Source organism: Polypterus senegalus, chromosome 10, assembly GCF_016835505.1.
Source record: "Polypterus senegalus isolate Bchr_013 chromosome 10, ASM1683550v1, whole genome shotgun sequence".
In the NCBI taxonomy this organism is placed as follows: Eukaryota; Metazoa; Chordata; class Cladistia; order Polypteriformes; family Polypteridae; genus Polypterus; species Polypterus senegalus.
The window spans coordinates 31,887,785-31,904,820 of record NC_053163.1 but is presented as its reverse complement, the minus strand read 5'-3'; positions in this window follow the sequence as shown (position 1 = coordinate 31,904,820).

Genomic DNA, 17,036 nt, shown 5'->3' with positions numbered 1-17,036 from the left:
ACTGCGTGCTCTGATTGGATAGCTTCTCAGTAATCCGCCAATAGCGTCCCTTGTATGAAATCAACTGGGAAAACCCATTGAGGAAGCATGTACAGGAAGTAAAAAGACACATTGTCCGCAGAACCCGCGAAGCAGCGAAAAATCCGCGTTCTATATTTAGTTATGTTTACATATAAAATCCGCAATAGAGTGAAGCCGCGAAAGTTGAAGCGCGATACAGCGAGGGATTACTGTGTGTGTGTGTATATATATATATATATATATATATGTATGTGTGTATATACATACATATCTACATATATATACTGTATATAGCAAAATCCTCGCTACGCACTGTAAGTACTGCTTTTAAATTTTTATTAAGAAAAGAAAACCTTTTTAAACTGAGGGAAAATGTATATATATGTATATGTATATATATGTATGTATGTGTGTGTGTGTATATGTATGTGTGTATATATATATATACATTTTATCTCAGTTTAAAAAGGTGTGGCAGAAAAGTAATGAGACTGGCAACACTGCAAGCGATCTGGCAACGCTGCGCTGTTGTCCTTGATAGAGCACGTGTATCAGTACCCTCCCATAGCTCAGTGCGAGTTTCAACTACTTCCGTTAACTACATGATTTTTGTGACTGCTATTAGTGAGGTTGTGTTTTTGGTTGTGCGTCACGCAAAATGGAACAGCGGAATTTGGAGCAACGTTGTGCCATGAAATTTTGTGTTAAGCTTGGAGAATCGGCAAGTGTGACGTTTGAAAAGTTAAAACAGGCCTATGGGGAACATTCTTTATCCTGAGCTCAAGTTTTTCGCTGGCACAAATCATTTTTGGAAGGCAGAAAACACGTTGAAGATGAACACCGTTTACTGTTCCTCCAGGACAAACTGTCAACCAAGTTTTTTATAAAGACGTCCTTGAAAGGCTCAGAAAAAGGGTCATTCGTGTGAGACCAGACATTGCAGACAAATGGATGCTCCATTATGACAACGCCCCATGTCACACTGCCCTCTCCATAACAGAATTTTTGACCTCAAGAGGCATTCCTGTGGTTCCCCAGCCCTCTTATTCACCTGACCTCAGTCCGTGTGACTTTTTCCTTTTTCCTAAACTGAAAAATGTCCTCAAAGGACGTCATTTCAGGACATTAGAAAACATCCAAAAGAGTGTAACGGACATGCTGAAGACCATACCGGTTGTAGACTTCCAGCGCTGCTACCAACAGTGGGAACAACGTCTCCATCCGTGTGTAGCTGCCCAAGGGAACTACTTTGAAGGGGATAACATTGATGTTTGAAAAAAATAAAAACTTTGGTAAATAAAAAATCAGTGTCATTACTTTTCTGCCACACCTTATATATATATATATATATATATATATATATATATATATATAATATGTGTGTGTATCTATACTAATAAAAGGCAAAGCCCTCACTGACTCACTCACTGATCACTAATTCTCCAACTTCCCGTGTAGGTAGAAGGCTGAAATTTGGCAGGCTCATTCCTTACAGCTTCCTTACAAAAGTTGGGCAGGTTTCATTTCGAAATTTTACGTGTAATGGTCATAACTGGAAGCTATTTTTCTGCATATACTGTAATGGAGTTGAGCTCGAAAGCCGTGGGGGGCGGAGTTTCGTGTGACATCATCACGCCTCCCACGTAATCACGTGAACTGACTGTCAACGCACTACGTAGAAAACCAGGAAGAGCTCCAAAAGCGCTGAAGAAAACATGCATTATATAATTGAGAAGGCAGCGAAACAATAAGAAGCGAGCGACTGACATATACAACCCATGAGTGCTGCTACTTCGGTGTAAACCTGAAGTTTAAATTAAGGTTCATAGATACGCTTGTCATGCCCACGGGTAATGCGGGATACAAGTTTAATGAGAGGACGCAGGATATAAACGAGAGTTTTGATCACTTTGTAACTAAGTTAAAATTGCAGGTGAAAGGCTGTATTTATGCAAATTCCGAGACTGTGTTTGTGGGGCATTGACAGTTAAGGCGGGTGAGGGAGTCACGTCATCATCTCCCCTCCCATTCACCTTATTTAATGAAGGACTGTGCTTATGCAGAGGAAGATGAGATGGTCAGGGTGGTGTTTGGCACAAACTCAGCGAAACTGCGAGATAAACTTTTAAGTGAACGATAAAAAAGTAAAAGCGAGGGAAGGGTGACTTATTGACGCACGCAGGCAAAACCACAATAGCACGCGGGCTCGATGTACTGTAGTGCGCGTCAACTCGATCTGAATTGCGCGATCACATTTGAAAAAATATATCTTTTCAAGTTCTATTTAGTCCATATGTGTCAAACTCAAGGCCCGCGAACCACATCCGGCCCGGTGTGTAATTATATCCGGCCCACGAGATCATTTTATATATTATTGTTATTAATGGCCCGGGGATATGAAGCGCTGGTAACACAGTAGACTACAGATCCCATAATGCAGCGCTTCAGCTGCCTTCCCGAAACACTTACCACGTTAATCAAGTCTAGCTTATGATGCTGCAAGTTATTGTGAAGCTAGCCCACACGATGCCGAAGAGAAAAGTTGATTCTGAAAATGGAGCTTTTAAAAACCGATGGGAGGCTGAGTATATGTTTACTGACATTGCCGGTAAACCCATGTGTCTCATTCGTGGAGCTAATGTGGCTGTAATTACAGAATTTAATCTAAGACGGCACTATGAGACAAAACATCAGGCACTATGAGACAAAACATCAGGACACTATGAGTCAAAACATCTGACACTTCAGCAGACGTTTTTACCCGTGCAAAATCACAAAGTGATTTCAAGTGAAGCTGCTTTTATGGGAGACACAAATGCACCAGTGCAACTTGCCCCACTTTCCCTGTTGCCAAGTAATGTTGAACCAAGTCGGCACAACGATGTTCCCAAATACACAATTTGCTGATAAACTGAGCGCACTGCGCACTGAGTTCGAACGGCGCTTTGGTGACTTTGAAGAACAAAAAAAGAATTTTGAGTTGTTTCGCTTCCCATTTGCCGTCGATGTGGAAACTGCACCTGTGCAGATTCAGATGGAGGTGATTGAGCTGAAGTGTAATGGCACACTGAAGGCAAAGTACGATACTGCAGGGCCCGCACAGTTTATTCACTCCATTCCCACAGAAATGCTGAAGACTAACTAAACAGCACACAGGAGTCACCTCACTGATGAGTACCTGCAGTCCATCCTGAGAATCTCCACAACACAGAACCTCACACCAAACATAAACGAACGTGTTGCCAAAAAAAGATGCCAGGCGTCCAGCTCTAAAATGACATATGAGCAAAGACAACTGAATGATTTGATTTGTTATTGCTGAAAAGAACAAATTTTATTTATATTTCCAGGTTTTCTTATGCAGCATGTCCATATTTGAATTTGTATAATTTTGACAGGATATATTTTTATGGAGAGCAAAATCTTTTGGGATATTTAAAATTTAAGTTTATTTTTTATATAAAATCACATAAGAGTAAAGAAATTTGAATGTTCTTTTAACGTTTACTTTATTTCTAACTTGTATACTTTAGACAGGATATATTTTTATGGAGAGCAAAATATAAGTTATTTAAGGTTTGAGTTGATTTTATTCTGGAATAATATTCCTGTCTGTTTTTATTCATATTTATGTTCAAAAAAGTTAAGTTTTAAAACTTTTAAAGTTTTAGTTTTAGTGTGTTCAATAAATATTTATCCTGTTCGGCCCGCGACCTAAAGTGTGTTTTGGATTTTGGCCCCCTGTGCAATTGAGTTTGACACCCCTGATTTAGTCGACACAAATATCTTTGGTTGGAATGTAAGGCGAATTTACTCTTTACATTTGTATGGTGAAGAAAAATTTATGCAATGATGCCTACATTTAACTTACATTCCTACCAAAGATATTTCTGTCGACTAAATAAAAATTCCTTCTATTTAAAATTTAAATAGAACTTGAACAGATACGATAGTTCATAATATCCACGCAGACTTGCACGTAAGAGCGGGAGTCATCCGTTTTAACAAACAGCGTATTGCACTAATACGAAATAGCCTAAATAGAAGGAATTTTTATTTAGTTGACAAAATTCTTTTTTTGTTCTTCAAAGTCACCAAAGCGCCGTTCGAACTCAGTGCGCAGTGCGCTCAGTTTATCAGCAAAGTGCGTGTTTGAGAACATCGTTGTGCCGATTTGGTTCAACATTACTTGGTAACAGGGAAAGTGGGGCAAGTTGCACTGGTGCATTTGTGTCTCCCATAAAAGCAGCTTCACTTGAAATCACTTTGTGAATTTGCACGGGTAAAAACGTCTGCTGAAGTGTCCTGATGTTTTGACTCATAGTGTCCTGATGTTTTGACTCATAGTGTCCTGATGTTTTGTCTCATAGTGCCTGATGTTTTGTCTCATAGTGCCGTCTTAGATTAAATTCTGTAATTACAGCCACATTAGCTCCACAAATGAGACACACGGGTTTACCGGCAATGTCAGTAAACATATACTCAGCCTCCCATTGCTTTTTAAAGGCTCTATTTTCAGAATCAACTTTTCTCTTCGGCATCGTGTGGGCTAACTTCGCAATAACTTGCTGCATCATAATCTAGACTTGATTAACGCGGTAAGTGTTTGGCAAGGCAGCTGAAGCGCTGCATTATGGGATCTGTAGTCTATTGTGTTACCAGCGCTTCATATACCCGGGCCATTAATAACAATAATACAGTATATAAAATGATCTCGCGGGCCGGATATAATTACGCCGGGCCGGATGAGGACCGCGGCCCTTGAGTATGACACATATGGACTAAATAGAACTTGAAAAGATATATTTTTTCGAATGTGATCACGCAATTCAGATCGAGTTGACGCGCACCACAGTACATCGAGCCCTGCGTGCGTCAATAAGTCACGCTTCCCTCGCTCTTACTTTTTTACCGTTCACTTAAAAGTTTCTCTCGCAGTTTCACTGAGTTTGTGCCAAACACCACCCTGACCATCTCATCTTCCTCTGCATAAGCACAGTACTTTACCCGTGACTATTTAGGAGCAGTGTTTTTATTGGATTGCCGCTGACGGACGGCCTTATATGGGCAGGCACTAAATTACAAACGCCAGCAGCAGCCTGTCTATGAACTTAATTTGATATAAACTTACGGTTTACGCCATGCTTTGTTTCCGCATTAGCTGTACTTATGAATATGCTTGTATTTATGAATACGCTTGTATGCATCACTTGCCTCATAATCTTTTTCTGCCTTCTCAATTGTGAAATGGCGTTTTTTTTTTAGCGCTGTTTGTAGGTCTTCCTTGTTCTCTACGTAGTTATGGAGGAGGCGTGATGATGTCACACGAAACCCCGCCCCCCACGGCCTTCCAGCTGAACTCCATTACATTATATGTAGAAAAATAGCTTTCAGTTATGACCATTTACGTGTAGAATTTCGAAATGAAACCTGCCCAACTCTTGTAAGTAAGCTGTAAGGAATGAGCCTGCCAAATTTCAGCCCTCCACCTACACGGGAAGTTGGAGAATTAGTGATGAGTCAGTGAGTCAGTCAGTCAGTGAGGGCTTTGCCTTTTATTAGTATAGATATATATACATATGTAACCTGGTCAGGTTTCAAAATGAAAATAACTGGTTTTTTTTGTAAATAAAGTTATTGAAAGAATTGGGATACCAGTTGTGGGGGTTGGGTAACGTTGAGTATATATATATGGGTCGCTTGATTGACGAAGGAGGAGAAGCAAGAGAGAAAAAGAGTTCGTGGCCAGAAGAGTCGTAGTTGAGGCAGCACGCCGCAACAAGACGTAAAGAAAGAGTTGCAGAAAGAGAGGCGCTGTTGAGGCAAAACGCTGAAACAAGACAGAAAGAGAGAAGAGAGGCGCTGTTGAGGCAAGACGCCGAAGCCAGACGGAAAGACAGAAAGAGGAACTAACTTTAGCGCACGGCTAAAACATAAAAGGAGTTGGGTGATAAAGGGAAAGCCGGCTTGCAGGGCAAAAATGCAGAAATGGCGATCAGCGAGTAAAGAGGGTGTTTGAGAAAGAGGGAGACGGAAGCATAAAGGAGGTACCCGAGTATAATGAGGAAGATATAAAACAAGGTCGGTGTTTATTTTGTTTGTTTGTTTTCAAGCAGCTTGAATAAACGTTCAAGTGAAGGGGCCAGTTCTTGTTTTTGTTTGTGTGGCCACTACGCACCCGAGCTACGGTTGGGGCCCCCAACGGAGTGAGTAACATTTACTGACTAGGTAAATAAGTCCTGGGTGAGCTCACCAGTAGTTTCGGACACAGTATATATACTGTATAGTTGTAAATAATTTAGTGTTTGTTTTATGTATTGTATGTATATAATTGTAAATACTTTAAGTTTTGGGAAAAGCTGTTAATGTCCAAATTAAGTAAAGAGTTTGGTTTTATAAATATCTCAGTAACAGTGCTTGGATTGGGCATTACCGGGTTTAAAGTGGGCTATAGTGAACCTGCCAACAATAGAGATGGCGACACCATTATAAAAAGCTCAGGCCTTTACCTACCAATAAAGGATTGGTGGTGAAAAAGGGGTTACACATATATACACATACATCCACAAATATATACACTCTTTGGGGTGCGAGCAACTGTTGCTGGGGGTGCCAGTATCCATCAAGGAAGAAAAATGAAAAACATTATTTGTACAAAATCTTAATTTATTTATCCATTCCTAAATAATTAAATGGGCAGGCTATTTCGTATCAGTGCAATACGCTGCTTGTTAAACGGATGACTCCCGCTCTTACGTGCAAGTCTGCGTAGATATTATGAACTATCGTATCTGTTCAAGTTCTATTTAAATTTTAAATAGAAGGAATTTTTATTTAGTCGACAGAAATATCTTTGGTAGGAATGTAAGTTAAATGTAGGCATCATTGCATAAATTTTTCTTCACTATAGAAATGTAAAGAGTAAATTTGCCTTACATTCCAACCAAAGATATTTGTGTCGACTAAATAGAACTTGAAAAGATATATTTTTTCAAATGTGATTGCGCAATTCAGATCGAGTTGACGCGCACTACATCGAGCCCGCGTGCTATTGTGGTTTCGCCTGCGTGCCTCAATAAGTCACCCTCCTCGCTCTTACTTTTTACCGTTCATCTAATGATTACACTGAGTATGGCTTTACCAAAACAATCATTGATGGAGAATAAAGTATCCATTATTCATAAAGCTTCAATTGGTGATCTGTCTTTCTGCGTTAACCGCATATTTTTTCATAAGTCTCAAACCAAGGGGATGCGAGGGTAAAATGAATCGGGAAGCGCTGATATATATATGTGTGTGTGTGTATTTATATGTATGTATGTATGTATGTGTATATATATATATATTGAAATAGTTTTACTGTGAAATAATGCAAAGAGTACGCGACACGTGTTTCGCCCTAATTTTGGGGTCATCAGGCGTACATACTCAGTGCACCCCTTCTCGGGAATCGAACCTGGGTCGTCGGCAATAGAGGCAAAGCCTCTTCCATTGCGCCACGGTGTGTGGTTTGTCTATTTGAGAGTATGTAGATCAGGGTATATATTAAAAATAACGTAACATGATTGTCAATATACAGTAATTGTTTTGTGAGTGTTTTTGAGTGTTGCTGTCATCAAGGATTTGATTATCATTATTTCTTTCAATCAGGTTCGTATTTGTAGGATGTGTTGTGTTCAAGTTACATTCCGTGTTTATCAATCGTTGTAAAGATAACAGGTTTCATTCATCGATTCGTTTCTTACTGCATCAATAAACAGCTCGTCTTCCTCTTTATCTGAGACCTGACACACTGCATGCACGGGTTTTTTTTACACTGTCTTCCTTTAGCGGGACATTGACTTTTTCCACCGTGTGCTTTGTTTCCGCAGTAGCTGCACTTATGAATATGTTTGTATGTGTCACACGCTTCATATTTTTTTGCTGCCTTCTCAATTGTGTAATTCGGTTTTTGTTCAGCACTCTTTGGAACTGTTGCTTTTTGTCTATGCACTACGTCAGTTCACGTGAGCCGCTCGGTGTACATGCATCGAAGGTTCACAGCAGTGCTGGTGCCATCTCGTGCGATGTCCACGGCTGAATTTAATGTTAACTAAGACCCGGCACTTAAAAGTTTCTCTCGCAGTTTCGCTGAGTTTGTGCCAAACACCACCCTGACCATCTCATCTTCGTTTGCATAAGCACAGTCCTTCACCTGTGAATATTTAGCGGCAGTGTTTCTATTGGATTGCCACTGACGGACGGCCTTATATGGGCAGGCACTAAATTACGTGGGAGGCGTAACTCCGCCTCCCACGGCTATCGAGCAGAAGTCGATTATAGTATATGGACGAAAAAATAGGTTCCAGTTATGACCATTACGTGCAGATTTTCGAAATGAAACCTGCCCAGCTTTTGTAAGTAAGCTGTAAGGAATGAGCCTGCCAAATTTCAGCCTTCTACCTACACGGGAAGTTGGAGAATTAGTGATGAGTCAGTGAGTCAGTCAGTCAGTCAGTGAGTGAGTGAGTCAGTGAGGGCTTTGCCTTTTATTAGTATAGATTCATTACACACAGTGTGATATACTTCAAGCGTTTTTTTCTTTTCATTTTGCTGATTGTGGCTTATAGCTAATGAAAACCCAAAATTCAGTATCTCAGAAAATTAAAATATTGTGAAAAATGTTAATATTGTAGACTCTTGGTGTCCCACTCCACTCAGCTAATTAACCCAAAACACCTGCAAAAGTGTCCTGAGCCTTTAAATGGTCTCTCAGTCTGGTTGAGTAGGCCACACAATATTGGGGAAGACTGCTGACATGACAGCTGTCCAGAAGACTGTCATTGAGACCCTCCACAAGGAGGGCAAGCCACGAAAGGCCATTGCTAATGAAGCTGGCTGTTGACAGAGTGCTGTATCCAAGAATAATAATGGAAAGTTGAGTGGAAGAAAAAAATGTGACAGCAGAAAAAGGTGCACAAGCAACAGGGATATCCACAGCCTTGAGAGGATTGTGAAGCAATGTGAAGCAAAAGTATCCAAGACGTGGGCTACAACTGTCACATTCCTTGTGTCAAGCCATTCCTGAACCAGAGACAACATCAGAAGAGTCTTACCTGGGCTAAGGAGAAAAAAGACTGGATTGTTGCTCAGTGGTCCAAAGTCCTCTTTTCAGATGAAAGTAAATTTTGCATTTCATTTATAAATCAAGGTCCCAGAGTCTGGAGGAAGAGTGGGGAGGCACAGAATCCAAGTTGGTTGATGTCCAGTGCAAAGTGTCATCTGCTGGTGTTGGTCCACTGTGTTTTATCACATCCAAAGTTAGTGCAACTGTCTACCAGGAAATTTTAAAGCATGCTTCCCTCTGCTAACAAGCTTTATGGAGATGCTGATTTCATTTTCCAGCAGGACTTGGCACCTGCCCACACTGCCAAAAGTACCAATACCTGGTTTATTGACCATGGTATCACTGTGCTTGATTGGTCAGCAATCTCACCATACCTAAACTCCATAGAGAATCTATGGGGTATTGTCAAGAGGATGATGAGAAACACCAGAGCCAACAATGCAGATGAGCTGAAGGCCGCTATCAAAGCATCCTGGTCTTCCATATTACCTCAGCAGTGCCACAGGCTGATCACCTCCATGCCACACTGGATTGATGCAGTAATTCATGTAAAAGGAGCCCCGACCAAGTATTGAGTGGGTGCATGGACATACTTTTCAATAGGCCAACATTTCTGTATTAAAAATCTTTTTTTTTATTGATCTTATGTAATATTCTAATTTTCTGAAATACTGAATTATGAGGTTTCATTACCTGTAGGCCATAATCAGCAAAATGAAATGAAATAAAAGCTTGAAATACAGTATATCACTCTGTGTGTAATGAATCTATATAATATATGAGTTTAACTTTTTCAATTGCATTACTGAAATAAATAAATTTTTCAATGATATTTTAATTTATTGAGATGCACCTGTATAACTTGAGCAGTACCTGTTTGACACGGCAGACAAATTTGGAAAGTTTGAAGTTTAAAGAGATCCTGTCCCATCCAGCGACTGTATCATAGCACATGGTAGAAAAAAACAAAAAACTTGAGACGGGATTTTGTATTTGACATGCTAGTGACCGTCAATAATTATGGTTGTGCTGTCACAACTGATATCTGCTACCATCCATTATATTAATGAAAAGTACAATCTTGTGTCAAGGGTGCTTTTTGCGACCCCATTCAATGCAATTATGATAAAAAAGGGTGAAAACAATCACGCTTTATTGTTTGAAATACTTCAAAGAGTTTTCGGAATTGACTGTTGACTCCTGGCAAATAAGGTTGTCCTTGTTAGTGACCGAGGAGCAAACACGATCGCTGCCTTGCATGGCTTCACCTGATTAAATGCAAGGGGGTTATACAGCATAAAGTGTACTGTACTGGTACGTTTTCTAGGCCACTGGCATGCATGTACAGGACAGTGTCACGCACTCACGAGATAGTGGCACACATGCATGAGACAGTGGCCAGTGGCACGCATGCGCGCATGTACAGGACAGTACGAGACAGTAGTGCACGCTCACGGGCCAGTGTCTTGGTTCTACAGGCCAATGCCTTGCCTTGCATTACAGGTTACTGAGGTGACTTCAGACCCTCCATATCACACCGGGTTGAGGAGCAGCATGGAATTCCTAATGGCACAGGACGCTCATTACAATAGTTAGGAGCCATTACACAATTACTGTTGTAACACACAACCTTTTTTTCTTGTTCTCCTTCTTCAAAATGTAAACAGCATTACATAATAATATGCATTGTTTGCAATTAAACCGGACGCCAGACAAAACCAAAGAAAATAAAGAAGGCTACAACAGCCCTCCGTACTGTTTCCTTTGTCCAGATCGATGCTCACCTGAAATGTCTTTGCTATGATTTTTTTTTACACCTGTATCCTAAAAAGGGAGTTGGATTCAGATTCTGAGCGCATGCGTTAAGAGACCTGTGGACAGCAAGAAAATATTCATCACCCTAAGGACTAATAAGACAAGGCATGTTTCCTTATTGTGGAGGAATTAGGGTGTACAAATAAAATATATATTTTTTATATTTTAATAATTTATTTTATTTATTTAAAAAAAGTAGCATAGCATAAAATCAAACAGATAGAATTGATACACCAAATAATATCAAAATGAATCTAGAAAAAAAATTAGAGTTGGAGAGTCTATGGGATTTGAGACATTCTGGTAAAGTTTGCACAATAAACAGTACAAAAGGGGAAAGTAGAGTCACATAGGACAATGACAAAACATAATAATTTTTAGATAAATCACCACACAGTGGTTATATGTAAAGGGAAGTTCAAGACTGAGCAGAAGCATTCATTCGTAACGAGGCACGTATTCTTTCAGTACAGTGTATTTGGCAGCACTGGGTGTGAAACTAAAAAGCTGAAATGGGGTGCCATGTTAGGAAAACACTCATCTTGGTAGGAAATTATGACAAAGGGAAAATATTTATAAATAAAGACACATGCACTAAAGGGAGGAGAATATTACATATTTTAAGTAACTGCAAAAGTTAATTTAAATATACTAATACAAATTTTGATTCTGAGACCAAAATAATGCAAGTTCTGTTTGATGTTGAAGGTTTTGTAGGGTGGCTTGTATGAGTCAGTCCTTTTGATTTGAAGTAGAGCTAGGTGGGTCACAGTCAGACATAGGCACAAGTAAAGGATGCACTCTGTTCTCATGCATCAACCTCAGAATTGGAAATGGCAGACCGTTTTCAGGACCTTGCACAACTGGACAGTGACTGAAATCTCTGAGGTGGTAGGCAGGTATATGGTGGACTATGGAGGTATTGAAATGCAGGTTTGCTCCGGCAGCAAACATTGTTGTACTGTGTATTGTTAAATTTCTTGCTTAAGTGCTAGAAGTAAACAATAAACAATAATAAAAACAAGTGAGTCGGAGTTCTGTGTACCCGAGCATAATTGTGAAATTATAGCAATAACTAAAACCAGCCTCACTAATAAAGGATAGGATGGGCATAACATTGACACATTATTTAGGAAAGAGAGTTGCCATTTATGTAAAACAGACTTTGAATGCAAGTCTTCTTCAAGTAGATGGTGAGCCACTGCTTACTGAATTTGTTTGTACTTCATTAGAAAGCATTAAGGATAACGCACGATATTGAGACTGTGTTATAGACATCCTCCAAATGGAGACGGTAATTTCAATATGAATCTATTAAATAATATTATAATGGCAAGTTTAGGGGGGAATGTTATAACCTTGGAGGGTTTTAATTACCCAGATATTAACTGTGTTGACCTTACATAAAGTAAAATACAACTGCAAGAGTTTTCAGACTTAATCAGTAACTCATTTTTGATGAGGAGAGAAGTCTGTGTAGATTTCATATTTTGTAATTACCAGGGTAGAATGTGGTCAAGTGACCATAATATAATACATTTCACAGTGTTTTGGCAGGGCACAAATTCAAACACTTAAACTAAAACGTAATATGCAGCGTGGGGTAAATTAATGGAAATAATTACTAAGGAGCAGATTGAGCATCACATGGCAAGAACAAGAGTTTTAGTGAACAGTTAACATGGTTTCAGATGGGGAAAGCTGAGTTTCACTAATATTCCTGAAGTCCATTAGAAAGAAACAAAAGCAAATCATCAGGGAGGAGTATACCACACAATTTATGTTGATTTTTTGAATTTTTTGATAAAGTAAAAGGGGTGTGTGGTGCTCCCGATATCTGTGCAAAAGGATGAAGGTCCAAGTCTTTAGAGTCCTGGTGCTTCCTGTCTTGCTATATGGTTGCGAGACATTCACGCTATCCAGTGACCTGAGATGAAGACTGGATTCCTTTGGTACTGTGTCTTTCCGGAAAATCCTTGGGTACTGTGGGCCTGACTTTGTGTCGAATGAGCGGTTCCTCAGGAGTCCCAAATGAGGCCCATTACCTGCATTGTGAGGGAGCGTCAGTTACGGCACTACAGCCATGTGGTGCATTTTCCCGAGGGTGATCCGGCTCGTAGATCCGTAGCTCATTGTTGGGGACCCGAGTGGCTGGACCAGGCCAAGGGGTCACTGTTATTTGTTTCCTTTGGAGACATTAGCTCTCCGGAAATGTGTTCTTTTGAAATTGCGGCACAGTAAGTAACTACAGTATATAGTCTCTCAAGGTCACATTATAATGTGATGTTAGCTGATCTAAATTGTTTTCCACATTTACATTTGATGTTAACTGATCTAAATGGTTTTCCACAATTACACTCGACTTACTCAAGGTATCTATAAATTTTGAAGCAGAATTACAATCTAGATGTCGCAATGTCTTTGTTTTAATCTGCGAGTGCGTTGGCAAGGGCAGAACTAAATCAAATGTAATTAAGTAGTGATCGGAAATAACTTCATTTAATGGAGTAATATTTAAATTTAGAATTTCAACTTTGTAAGTTATAATTAAATCTAATGTGTGGTTATGATTATGAGTTGGACCTTTGACAATCTGACAAAATCCTACTGAATTTAACAAATAAGTAAAACATTTGCTAAAAGTGTCAATTTCCACATCAATGTGCACATTAAAATCCCCCATCAGTATTACGTGATCATAATTTATAGCCAAATCAGATAGAAAGTTGCTAAATTCAGTCATGAACAATGAATATGGCCTTGGTGGTCTGTAGATTAGCACTATAATTGTGTTGGAATCTGTTTTAATATTTAAAATGAATGTCTTAAAGGATGTAAAGTTGCCTAAATTTTTAGAAGTGATTTGCATTTTGTTATAATGAATTATTCCAAGGCCTCCTCCTCGACCAGAATTTCTAGACTTATGAAGGAACGAGTATCCATCTGGTGACGCCTCAGCTAGGGGAACAGTGTCATATTTACTAAGCCAGGTTTCAGTGAGAAGACACAGATCAGATTGTGTGCTTAATACAATATCATTTACCAAAACAGCTTTAGTGCCAAGAGAGCAAATGTTCAATAAACAGCATTTAAAACTGCATGGTTCTTTCTGAACTGGTGATATATTTTTTGTTTTAATTTGAAGTAAATTTCTATTACAGATGCCCCTGGTGGAGGGTCTGGTTTTATCCCTTGGTCTAATTATACAGCTTATTTTTTGGTTATTAATTAATTTAGGGTTTGTATCAAGACTAAATTTACTGGATGCCCCACAACAAGGGTTTTGGGTAACAGCTTCAGGAAAATAACAGGTGGGATAAACAACCGCCTGTGATTTAAGATCACATGACAGTGACCTGGATGGTGCTCTAATCAGTCAACCAGGCAGTTTTGCTGCCATATTTTGGGATAATACATAAGATCCCCTCCAGTTAGGATGAAGACCATCTCTTCTGAAAAATCCAGGCCTTTCCCAAAAATCATCCCAATTGTTCACAAACGTTATGCCTTTATTTGCACACCAGGTTTCTAGCCAGCAGTGAAGGGAATGCAATCTGCTATAAATCACATCCCCTCTATAAAATCTTGGTAAGGGACCAGATACAATTAAATTCCGACATTTTCTATTTGGATGAAGGGGAGGAGCTGATCCAAGTTCATCCCATCCTCACTGATCATCTTACGTAGCATTTGTTTGAGGGTCCAATTAAATCGCTCCACTAGACTGTCGGTTTGAGGATGATACACAAGGTCTTTAAATGCTTTATCTTAAGTAAATTGGCCATTTCCCTGAATGTCTCCAAGGTAAAAGGCGTCCCTAGGTCCATCAGGACTTCTTTAGGGATGCCAACATGTGCAACAAAACCTAGCAATTCCCGTACGATGGCTTTAGATGTACCTGAGTGCAGTTGGACAGCTTCAGGATATCGGGTAGCATAATTCACTAGGACTAATATATATTTGTGTCCTCTAGCTGAGGGTTCTAGGGGTCCTACTAAGTCGACCCCCATCCGTCTGAAGGGGACATCAGTAATGGCAATGGGAACTAAAGGAGCCCGGTCCCTCCTAGGGCAGGACATGCAAAGCGGCGGATGTCCTCATTGATTCCTGGCCAATAGAAATGGAACTTAATTCACTCAAAGGTTTTTTTGGTGGGCATGCGCCAGCTCACAGACCTGCCACAGGTAAGACCATGGGACTAGCAGCAGTGACCACACCTCCACCTCATGCTCTGCTACCCAATAAAGATCATTATTTAATACAAAGTGAGGGCCCTGTGGCATGAGGTATTGAGTGTGATGGCCATTATTCAGAATGACTGAATTCTTCACAAATCTAAGGGAGTCATAATTCCATTGTACCCTTTTGAACGAAGCCAGTGTCTGCCTAAACTGAAAGTGCAATTTGTGAGGGGGGGTCAGAATCGACCTCAAGGGGTGAAGTTTCATCCTGGGTTGTCATTGCTCCTGATGATGACAATTCAGCCTGCGATGTCCCAGGCCCTGCCACATCACTTTGAGAGGGTGAACTCTCTCCCTCTGCCGGCTGTATCCATGTCATGGAGGCAGCTGGGGATGCATCCTCACCATCTATCACTAGGGCCAAACAAAGCTTAGGGGTGGTTCTTGTTAAACCGCTTTTATTGTTAGACCAATCTCGCCCCAGTATCGCTGGAAACAGAGGGTTTTTTAAGACCACTACTGTCACTTTCTTCAGAGTCCCCTCTTAACAGATGGAGCAGGAGGTGGACTTGTACTGACGGACATCTCCTTGTACACAAGTCAAACTGGTCTTGGTTTTAAGCCATTTTCGTGGCAACACAAAACTGAGAGCAACAATGGAGATGTTGCTGATGGAATCCATAAGGGCCAATACCCTATGCCCATTTACTATTACCACTCCTATATGAGGGAACAACAGGGGATTAACCAGAGCGCAGCATTTCCCTTCTTGTGCACCCTGCAACCTCCCTCAAGGTCAGAAAAAAATACGGCTGCAGCACAGGGGCTTTCGGCGGTGGCTCTGGAAGGTAACGGTGGGGCTCCGAGTTAGAGATGCATGCCCATCAGGATCCACACCAAGGCTGTTTTTTTACCCCACAATATGAGTCTGCCCCAAGCCCTTCTATGACCTGGATGAGGTCGACCATGTTTCTTATAGGTTGTCCCCAGGCCAGCTGGGCAAGATATTCTGGAAGAGCATTTAGCAGTAGTGCGCAGGAAACCTGCTCCACTATTTGCCGAGTGTTATTCAATCCTGTCTTTCGCCAGCACTCGACATTACTCCACAGGCGGAATGCCTTTGGGAAGGTTGGCCGCTCCGGGTCAGCCACCTGCTGGCCCGGGGTGCCCCCACCTTTTGCAAAGGGCTCTGCCTTTCTGGGGTCTAGGTGGGCAGTCTTTTCCTCCAGAGGTCCATAATAAGCCCTGTGCATGTTGCCCTCTGACCCTATTCTGTTGGCCCCTCCCACGCTCTTCCAGTGAACTAGTTTTAATTTTGACCCCTGTGTGGGAGCTTGTGCCGGGTTGCCCTGACCCACAACAGATGCCTCAGATCAGACCATTCAGGTACGGTACTCACCGTAACCCACCTGTGCCCTTAAGGGTTGGAGTTCTATAGAGCTGGGTGTCAAGGTTTCTCTCAGGTCCGGCTCCTGGTTCCTTGAGGAGTTCAAGCTTTGCAGAGATGGGTGTAGCTGTAGCTTTGAGATTACAGAAGTGGGTTAAATACATTGGAACGTATCAATAATTTTGCCCTGAAATATTGTGTTGGTTTTATTCGTTTTTCTGAATTCACGTTTCATATTGTATGACCATCCTGTTTCTCCATCTGGGAAAAGCAAGGGAAACAGTAATGGATCGAAATGTGGTGAATTATTAGACAGAAATGTCGATTGATATTCTGCTTTCGGATAAACACGAATATCTACTCTGTTTTTAATATTTCCGTCTTTAGAAACTATTATCGCTGATAACTCGTCACATGTTGGCATTATTATATATGCGTGTGTGATCTTTTTGATTCATATAGAAATCCAAGAAAACTTCTTTGTCCATGTTTTGCAGATAGATTTCAGCTATGGAGGCGGGGGTTC